Genomic DNA, 10,554 nt, shown 5'->3' with positions numbered 1-10,554 from the left:
CTTTTATATCTGCATGCTTCTATTTTAAAAAAATTAAAATTTTATTGGATTCTATTTTTAATTTGATTGCACGAATGATGTTTTTATTACTTTTTTTTGCTTCAATTACAGTGATTATGCTTTTATTACTATTTCTTACATGGATTATGTTTTTATTACTATTTCTGTCCGGATGACATGGATTATGTTTTTATTACTATTTCTGTTAGGATGACATGGATTGTGCTTTTATTATGCTGAGAGGGATTGTGCTTTTGTTGTGAAAAAAGCTGGAGAATAATCCAAGCCGTCCGTTGGAACGGGTTATCTCAACGGTTAAAGTTCTTGATTGCTTTAATTCGATTTAATTTTTGGATTGGCATTGTTGTGCTGCTCCTCCTCCTCCTCTCAGAGTTTCTGCATTGTATGGTCTAGTCTCGTGCGTCTGTATGTTTGGAGCTCCATCTGTTGTGTGTGTATGAATGTGGTCTGGTCTCTATTGTTATGTGTGTTTCTGTCATCTGTTTGGTGTGTCTATCTATGTGGTGTGGTTGTATTCTCTGAGAGTTGGAGGCAGAGGCGTGCTTGTGTCTTCATAGAGGCAGAGGCAGGTAGCTTATCAAACAATTTTGCCCAGGGATGACAGTTAAATGAGGCATCCGAACTCTGCCCAGGGATCACAATTAACTGAGGCATCCGATCACAGTTAAATGAGGCATTCTGGTAAATTTATTTTTAAACTCTTTGTATAGATCACTCTGATTATGGGTTGTGGGCTGCAAATAAAATTAGGTGAACGAGAGAGGAATCGATTTGATTTTAGAAATTTAATTCCGGTAACTTGATGTTCAGAGTTGTATGGTTTTTTAAATTAGATTTTCCGCATTCTTGGTGAGGCGGCAGTATAGATCCTTAATTGCACAGAAATGGAGAGAAACAGGGCCTGCCAATATGGATCTGGGCGGCGGCCACCGTCAAATACTGGCCACTGGGAGCATTATTCTGGAGGAGAAATTCCTCAGAGTCTGCGGTTTCTTGGTGATCCTCTGCACCCATGGTGAGCGGTTTCTTGATTTTTTAATTTAGATCCTCTGAATCCATGTTTTTCGGTTTTTTAAATTAAATCTTGTGCATCCATGCTGCTGAGACGGTTTCATATTCATATTTCACAGGAATCCTATGCTGATCCCAGATTGCAGTCAGTGTGCCTCGCTGTGCCAAGGTATGAGATCTTCTGCATCGATGTGAGGCGGTTTCTTGGTTTTTTAAATTAAGTCCTCTAAATCCATGTTTCTTGGTTTTTTTAATTAAATCCTTTGAATCCATGCTGAGGCGGTTTCCTTTGGTTTTTTAAAATAGATCATCTGCATCCATGCTGAGGCGGCAACATAAATCCCTCGTTGCACAAAATCGTTTTTGAGGAGAATCTAAGGGCAAAGAAAAAGGGATTGAGCAATGCCCCTTGCAAATATCATGTCTATGTGGATTCATCTCTCAGAGGTAAGCCTGTAAGCATTTTCTTGACGGACTCTGTTAATTTTTTTGGGTGTCATTGTCGATTGCACCAAGGAGAATAGGGGATTTTATCAGAAATGTTCAGATTTCACTGTACTTTCTTGTAAGATAATTCATTCATTTATGATGAATTTATATTTATAGGCATGGCTGTGATGATGTCATGATTCTGATAATAAATTTGTGTATTGCTGTGAATAAAACGTTGATTCTCCTACTCCAACCTTCCAAAATCTAAAATGGTCAAACTCCATTTGACCATATATCTTCTAATTTGAAAAATATTTGGGAACTTGGGTTCTGTCTCAGAACATCCTTGAAACTCATCTCCTTGCCCTTGCATACTATAGCTAAGGATATATCATAAACCTGGGCCGAGGTTTCTCATAATCGGCATAACCATAATTTATTTGGTGTTAGATGTGAGCAGCACCAAATAGACCTGAAAAATCCTAAGATGGCCTTTATTGGTGTCGGTCCAAGAGTGTTTTCTATTTGTCCAAATTTGCAGTTATTGATTTTTTGGGCTTGGGTGGTTGGATTTGCTTAACAGTTATTTGCAATTATTGATTTCTTGGACTTGGGTGCTTGGATTTGTTCACAATTATTTGCAATTGACCTGAACAATCCTCCTAAGATGACCTGAATCAATTTTTGAAACCTCAAAGTAAAAACCATAATCATTTCTCCCATAATCCAAAAGCTTCCTTCTGGCCTTTTATAATAAAGCTAACAAAATTTGCTAAATTATTCATTATATCCAGAGAACTTGAATTACAGTGGTTTTGGGAACTTGGAATTGCTAAATTAATTATTCATTATATTTGGAGAAGTTTGATTAAACTGGTTTTGGTCCCAATAGTGTTTTCTATTTTTCCAGATTCGCAGTTTTATTGATTTCTTGGGTTTGGGTGCTTGGATTTGCTAACAGCTATTTATAGAGATTCTAGTCTAGACCACGGAACTCCAACTCTACTCCAAAGTTTCTAGGGAACTTTGCCTTTTGGTAGGGGTTGCATTTGTAAGAAATTTACTCATCTCTGTTAGTTTACATGCCTTAGAATAGTCTGCCCACAGAAACTTTGCCTATTATTTTGGATGCATATACAGTGAGAGTGAATAATATGTTGGACTAGTTACTTTGTATTTCGTCTCCCAGTGCTTGTTTTCAAAAGAGGTTTTGAGTTGTGATTGATCACTCTCATTCATTCTTCGGTGTGTGTTTGTCATTATTGTTATATTCATATAAAATTCAATTGTTCCCACTCCGTATTGGTGGATATCTTTCCAGGGATAAATTCAGTGTTTGTCATTATTGTATTCAATTGCTCCCACTCAGTGTTTGGTGGATATCTTGCCATTATAAAAAATAAAAAATAAAAAATTGGTGGATACATTTGGAATTTCATAAGAATTTATACACCATTATAATATATAAATAGATTATAGATATATTATATGCCAAATTGATGGTTTTTGTGTTGCCAAATAGACTATATATATTGTATGCCAAATTCATGGTTTTTCTGTTCTCCCACTGCAGCGTCCGTTCTCCCAGTGCAGCAACGTCCCTTCTCCCAGATCATTCCTCATAGTGCAGCAACGTCCCTTCTCCCAATAACATTGAATCTAAGCGCAGGGAAGAAAGGAAACCATTTAATTTCTTCCGTCAAAGGTAAGCAATTTTTTAATACATATTTAATGAGAAAAAGAATGTTCAGATTCATTTAATTTCTTGTATGATCCTTCAATATATGTATGCTGTATTAAATACATTTCCTCTTACTTTTATTTTTTACTTTTATTTACTCTCAGCTTTCAAAACCGTCAAACTCCATGTTGTGCTGGGAATGTTTGATTGATTATGTATTTTAATTAATTGGATGAATATGCCCAACGAGTTGTAGGCTATCCGCGAGTATGATGGCTTGTATTGCATAGATATATCACCGTTGTTGCAAAAAAGATACACCATAGTGCAAATGGTGCAAAGGTTAATTCAAACCTTTATATCAACTTTCAATTTATTCATTGCCTTTAATTTCATCATATCTCTATGTTCTAACCTTTGCATTCACTTAGCAAGTTATCAAATTAGGGGTTAGTCCCTTTGCTTAAAATATTAAATTTAATTCAAAAAAAATTGCTACTTTATAGATAACCAATAGATGACCACTAAATTTTAATAATTGTTGTGTTTTTTTGCAGATGATTTAAGAGCCTGAAAAAAATACAAGCATGATAGGATAGATGAACTATCTACATGTCATGATAGAAGATATGAATTCATTATGTTATTATGACCCAAATTAAACTAGTAGTGATTTGTTTTTCATCTTTATTTTGTAATTACTCTAAAAACATTATCATTCTAATAAAAATATTATTTTGTTTGAAAGGGCTAAAAGCCCTTTCTCATTGCTCTTGAGGATGGACCATGGCCGTCCTCAAGGGTTTGTGTCCTTCTCTCCGCCTTACTTTTTTCATTTACTTATTTTAGAACTAGATACTTTTAGTTTAATAGATTGCAAACTAAAATCTTTTAATGCATAGATTGATTGATGTGTTTTTCTGTTACTTGAATTTACATGTAGAATTTTGTGGAATGATTGTTTTTTGAGTTTCATTTATACGATTGCGTTTACAATGAATTTCTAATGTCCAAAATTTGATATGCAATGTTTGTATCTTTGTGTGTTTACAATGTGTGGGATGGCCAAGACTTGATATCTAATATTTGTATCTTTGTGTGTTTACAATGCTTTTTGTGATGTTCATTATTTGATGTGTATATTTTTGTGTGTGATGACCCAAATTTGATATGCAATGTTTGTATCTATGCGTGCTTACAATGTGTGGGATGACCAAGACATGATATCTAATGTTTGTATCTTTGTGTGTTTACAATGCTTTTTGTGATGTTCATTATTTGATGTGTATATTTTTGTGTATAGCCAAAATTTGATATTGAATGTTTGTATCTTTGTGTGCTTACAATGTGTGGGATGGCCAAGACATGATATCTAATGTTTGTATCTGTGTGTGTTTACAATGCTTTTAGTAATGTTCATTATTTGGTGTATATTTTTGTGTGTGATGACCAAAATTTGATATGCAATGTTTGTATCTTTGTGTGCTTACAATGTGTGGGATGGCTAAGACATGAAATCTAATGTTTGTATCTTTGTGTGTTTACAATGCTTTTAGTGATGTTCATTATTTGATGTGTATATTTTTGTGTGTGATGACCAAAATTTGATATGCAATGTTTGTATCTTTGTGTGTTTACAATGTGTGGGATGGCCAAGGCATGATATCTAATGTTTGTATCTTTGTGTGTTTACAATGCTTTTTGTGATGTTCATTATTTGATGTGTATATTTTTGTGTATGATGACCAAAATTTGATATGCAATGTTTGTATCTTTGTGTGTTTACAATGTTTTTTGTGATGTTCATTATTTGATGTGTATATTTTTGTGTGTGATGACCAAAATTTGATATGCAATGTTTGTATCTTTGTGTGCTTACAATGTGTGGGATGGCCAAGACATGATATCTAATGTTTGTACCTTTGTGTGTTTACAATGCGTTTTGTGATGTTCATTATTTGATGTGTATATTTTTGTGTGTGATGAACAAAGTTTGATATGCAATGTTTGTATCTTTGTGTGCTTACAATGTGTGGGATGGCCAAGACATGATATCTAATGTTTGTATCTTTGTGTGTTTACAATGTGTGGGATGGCCAAGGCTTGATATCTAATGTTTGTATCTTTGTATGTTTACAATGCTTTTTGTGATATTCATTATTTGATGTGTATTTGTGATGTGTATGACAATGGTTGTTGTTTGGGATTCATTTGCATAGTTATGCGTTTACAATGGATGTGGATGACATGATTGGTATGTACTTTGAAATGTGTGTGAATTTTCTTTAGCATATGGTTTTATTTAGTGTCTACATCAACTTTGTATGTTTGGATATTTACAATCTTCTATGTATGATGATCAAAATTTGATATGCAAATGTTTGTATGTATTTATAATTTTGTGTGTGTAATAAGAAATTTGATGGGATGTTTGTATGCTTGTGTATTTGCAATGCTTTTGATGTTCGAATGTTTGTGTATTTGTAATGCTTGTGTGTTTGTATTGTTTTTGTACTTACAATCTTGTTTGTAATGATTAAAAACTTGAATTGTACTCTTGATTATTTGCAATGCTTTTGATGTTTGAATAATTGCGTGTTTGTAATGTTTGTTATGTTTGCGTATTTATTGTGTGTTTGTATTTCTTTTGTTCTTATAATCTTGTTTGCAATGATTAAAATTTGAATTGTACTCTTGATTCTATGTTTGTACTCTTCATTGTATGTGTGTTGTGTACTCTTGATTGTAGGCATTTTTTATTATGTGTTTGTATTCTTCATTGTATGTTTTTTCTTATTGTGTTTGTTTGGGTATTTACAATCTTGTGTGTAATAAAATCTCAAGGAATGTTTATGTGTTTGTGTATTTATAATGTTTTCGAATGTAATGATGGAAATATGATATGATGTTTTAGTACTTGTGTATCTATATGGTTTTTAATGGAATGATGAAAATTTGATGTGATGCTTGCATAGGCTAGGCTATGCTAGAGTAGGCTAGGCTAGGCTAGGCTATGCTAGAGTAGGCTAGGCTAGGCTAGGCTAGAGTACGCTAGGCTGGAGTAGGTTATGCTAGGCTAGGCTAGGCTAGAGTACGCTAGGCTAGGCTAGGATAAATTAGAGTAGTCTACAGTAGGTTAGGCTAGAGTAGGCTATGCAAGGTTAGGCTAGGATAGAGTAGGCTAGGCTAGGTTAGGCTAGGCTAGAGTAGGCTAGGCTAGAGTAGGGTAGGCTAGAGTAGGCTAGCCTAGAGTAAGCTAGTCTAGGCTAGGTTAGGCTAGAGTAGGGTAGGGTAGGCTAGGCTAGGCTAGAGTAGGCTAGAGTAGTCTAGGCTAGGCTAGGATAGGATAGAGTAGGCTAGGCTAAGCTAGAGTATAGTAGGATAGAGTAAACTAGGCTAGAGTAGAGCAGGCTAGAGTAGGCTAGAGTAGGTTAGGCTAGGGTGGAGTAGGCTAGAGAACGCTAGGCTAGGCTAGAGTAGGCTAGAGTAGTCTAGGCTAGAGTAGAGCAGGCTAGAGTAGGCTAGGCTAGAGTAGGCTAGAGTAGGCTAGGCTAGGCTAGAGTAGGCTAGAGTAGGCCAGGCTAGGCTAGAGTAGGCTAGAGTAAGCTAGCCAAGGCTAGAGTAGTCTGGGCTAAACTAGAGTAGCCTATGCTAGAGTAGGCTAGGTTAGGATAGACTAGGCTAGAGTAGGCTAGGCTAGACTAGGCTAGAGTAGACTAGGCTAGAGTAGGCTAGGATAGAGTACGTTAGTCTAGGCTAGATCAGGCTAGGCTAGAGTAGGTTAGGCTAAGTTAGGCTAGAGTATGTTAGGCTAAGTTAGGCTAAAGTAGGTTAGGCTAGAGTAGAGTAGGGTGGGTTAGGCTAGAGTAGGTTGGAGTAGGCTAGAGTAGGCTAGAATGGGGTACATTAGGTTAGAGTGGGATAGAGTAGATTAGGCTAGAATATGCTAGGTTAGAGTAGGCTAGGCTAGGCTAGACTATGATAGGTTAGGCTTGGTTAGGTTAGGTTAGAGTAGGCTATGCTAGGCTAGGATATGATAGAGTAGGCTAGGCTAAAGTAGGATAAGCTAGAATAGGCTAGGCTAGGCTAGGATAGAGTAGGCTAGGCTAGGCTAGGTTAGGCTAGGTTAGGGTATGTTAGACTAGTCTAGATTAGGTTATGTGAGAGTAGGTTAGGCTACGTTATGCTACGCTAGAGTAGGCTAGAGTAGGTTAGGCCAGAGTAGGCTACGCTAGGCTAGATTAGGCTTAGCTTGATTTGGCTAGGCTACGCTAGGTTAGGCTAGGCTAGAGTAGGTTAGGCTAGGTTAGGTTAAAGTAGGTTTGTCTATGTTAGGCTAGGTTAGAGTAGATTAGGGTAGGTTAGAGTAGGTTAGGCTAGGCTTCAGTCGGTTGGAGTTAAGAAAAAGTAGGCCAAGCTAGAGTAGGTTAGGTTAGGCTAGAGTGGCTAGGCTAGAGTAGGTTAGGTTAGAGTAGGCTATAGTAAGATAGGCTTGAGTGGGCTACGATAGGTTAGGTTAGGTTAGGCTAGGCTAGGCTATGTTAGGCTAGGTTGGGTTAGGCAAGGCTAGGTAAGGTTAGGTTAGGTTAGGCTAGGGTAGGCTAGATTAGGCCAGGTTAGGCTAGGCTAGGTTAGGCTAGGCTCGATTAGGCTAGAGTAGACTAGGCTAGTCTAGAATAGGCTATAGTAAATTAGGTTAAGCTAGAGTAGGCTAGGTTAGGCTGGAGTAGGGTAGGGTAGGGTAGAGTAGACTAGGCTAGCTTAGAATAGGTTGGGCTAGGCTAGAGAAGACAAGGCTAGGTAAGGCTAGAGTAGGCTACACTAGAGTAGTCAAGAATAGAGCAGTCTAGGCTAGAGCAGACTAGGCTAGAGTAAGCTAGACTAGACTAGAGTAGGCTAGGGTAGACTAGACTAGGTTAGGCTCGAATAGGCAAGGGTAGGCTACCTTAGCAAAGAGTAGTATAGTTTAGGTAATAGTAGGCTAGGCTAGGCTATGTAGGCTAACCTGGAGTAGACTAGGCTAGGGTAGGCTATAATAAAGTAGGCTAATCTACGTTATGCTAGGTTAGGCTAATTGAGAGTAGGCTAAGCTAAGCTAGGATAGAGGAAGCTGAGGTAGAGTAGGCTAAAGTAGGCTAGGTTAGGCACCAATGGGCTAGGCTAGGCTAAGTAGACTAGTCTGGACTAGGTTAGGCTAGAGTAGGCTAGGGAGTGTAGGAAAGGCTGGAGTAGAACAGGCTAGTCTATGCTAGGCTAGGTTAGAGTAGGCTAGGTTAGGATAAGCTAGTCTAGGCTAGGATAGAGTAGGATAATCTACACCATGCTAGGTTAGGCTAACCTAGAGTAGGCTAGGCTATGTTATGTCGTAGTAGTTTAGGCTAGAGGAAGGTAGGCTAGGGTAGGGTAGGTGAGACTAGAGTAAGCTTGACTAGGGTATGGTAGAGTAGGCTAGGCTAGGATAAGGTAGAGTAGGCAAGGATAGGCTAGGATAGAGTAGGCTAGGCTAGGAAAGATTATGCTAGGTTAGGCAATAGTAGGCTAGGCTAGGCTAGAGCAAGGTAGGGTATGCTAGGGTAGGCTAGGTTAGGCTAAGAGATAGTAGACTAAGCTAGGCTAGAGTAGTCTGATGTAGGATAAGGTAGATAAGGCTAGAGTAGAGTAGTTTATGCCAGAGTTGGATGGGCTAGGGTAGAGTAGGTTAGGTTAGGTTAGAGTAGGTTATCATAGGCTAGATTATGTTAACATCTAGGTTAGGTTAGAGTCTGCTATGAAGGAGTACTCTAAACTAGAGTAGTCTAGACTAAGGTAGGTTAGGTTAGGATATGATACCATATAGTAGGCTAAGATAGGTTAGGCTAGAGTAGGCTATGCTAGATTAGGGTATGCTAGGGTAATCTAAGATACTAGTTTTGAGTAGGCTAAGTTAGGCTAGACAAAAGTAGGTAAGGCTAGAGAAATTTAATCTAGGCTAGGCCAGGCCAGGCTAGAGTTGGGAAATTTAGGCTAGGCTAGGCTAAAGTAGGTTATTTTAGACTACTTTATGTTAGAGTAGGTCAGCATATGCTAGGCTAACCTAGGCTAGGCTAGGTTAGGCTAGGCTTGTGTAGGCTAGACTATGTTAGAGTAGGCTAGGGTGTGCTCGGCTAACCGAGCCTAGAGTAGGCTAGGCTAGGTTCGAGTAGCCTAAGCTATGCTAAAGTAGGTTAGGCTATTTTATTCTATAGTAGGCTATGCTAGAGTAGCCTATGATATTCTAGGCTAAGCCAGGATAGAGTAGACTAGGTCAGGTCATGCTAGGCTATGTCGGGTAAGAGTAGGCTAAGTTAGGCTAGAGTATGCTAGGTAGTGTACACAAGGCTAGAGTAGGCTAGGCTAGGTTAGAGTAGGCTAGGTTAGGATAGGCTAGGCTAGGCTAGGATAGAGTAGGCTAATCTAGTTTTGGCTACAAAAAGCTAGGCTAGGCGAGACTAGATTAGGCTAGGATGGTTAAGAGTAGGCTAGTTTAGGAAATAATAGGCTAGACTAGGCTAAAGTAGGATAGTGGAGGGTAGGGTAAGCTAGGTTAGGATAAGCTAGGGTAGACTAAGCTAGGCTAGAGTAGTCTGATGTAGGATAGGGTAGAGAAGGCTAGGCTAGAGTAGTCTAAGCTTCAGTAGGCTAGGCTAGGGTAGAGTAGGTTAGTATAGGATAGAGTAGGTTAGGCTAGGATAGAGTAGGCTCTCATGTAGGTTAGGCTAGAGTCTGCTAGGCAAGAGTACTATAAGCAAGAGTAGTCTAGGCTAAGGTAGTTTAGGTTAGGATAGGATACCATAAATTAGGCTAAGCTAGGCTAGTCTAGAGTATAGGCTATACCAGAGTAAGGTAGGCTAGGGTAAGATAAGCTACTGGGATTGAGTAGGCTAGGCTAGGCTAGGCTAAATTAGGTTAGGCTAGAGTTGGGCAATTTATGCTAGGCTAGGCTAGGATCGTCTAGGGTAGATTAGGTTAGGCTGGGCTAGAGTAGGTTATTTTAGAGTATAGACTATGTTAGGGTAGGCTAGCATATGCTAGGCTAACCTAGGCTAGACTAGGCTAGGCTAGGCTTGTGCAGGCTAGAATATGTTTGAGTAGGCTATGGTATGCTAGGCTAACCTAGGCTAGAGTAGGCTAGGCTAGCTTTGAGGAGCCTAAGATATCCTAAAGTACGTTAGGATATTTTATGCTAAAGAAGGCTATGCTAGAGTAGCCTAGGATATTTTAGGCTAAGCTAGGCTATAGTAGACTAGGTCAGGCAAAGTTAGGCTACATCAGGTAAGAGTAGGCTAGGCTAGGCTAGAGTATGCTAGGTAGCCTACTTAAGACTAGAGTAGGCTAGGCTAGTCTAGGCTAGGGTAGGTTAGAGTAGGCTAGGTTAGGATAGGCTAGGTTAG

At 38.6% G+C, this 10,554-nt stretch overlaps 1 long non-coding RNA gene across 3 annotated transcripts; it reads left to right on the top strand.

The window, feature by feature from the left end:
• The first annotated feature begins 346 nt into the window (after nucleotides 1–346).
• On the top strand, nucleotides 347–3,093 carry LOC149150322 (uncharacterized). Of its 3 annotated transcripts, none has more exons than XR_016262858.1 (5): nucleotides 347–702; nucleotides 888–1,036; nucleotides 1,152–1,201; nucleotides 1,339–1,479; nucleotides 3,038–3,093. It is a non-coding gene; the product is annotated as an uncharacterized LOC149150322 (long non-coding RNA). The 3 variants fall into 3 exon arrangements; XR_016262857.1 differs by having other exon boundaries at nucleotides 883–1,036; XR_016262856.1 differs by having other exon boundaries at nucleotides 855–1,036.
• The last annotated feature ends 7,461 nt before the right edge of the window (nucleotides 3,094–10,554 follow it).

Source organism: Pinus tabuliformis, chromosome 9 (assembly GCF_031772625.1).
Source record: "Pinus tabuliformis cultivar Carrire ecotype Pingquan chromosome 9, CPIR1, whole genome shotgun sequence".
Lineage (NCBI taxonomy): Eukaryota > Viridiplantae > Streptophyta > Pinopsida > Pinales > Pinaceae > Pinus > Pinus tabuliformis.
The sequence above is the reverse complement of the archived record's forward strand: the minus strand, read 5'-3'. Positions and strand labels throughout refer to the sequence as shown.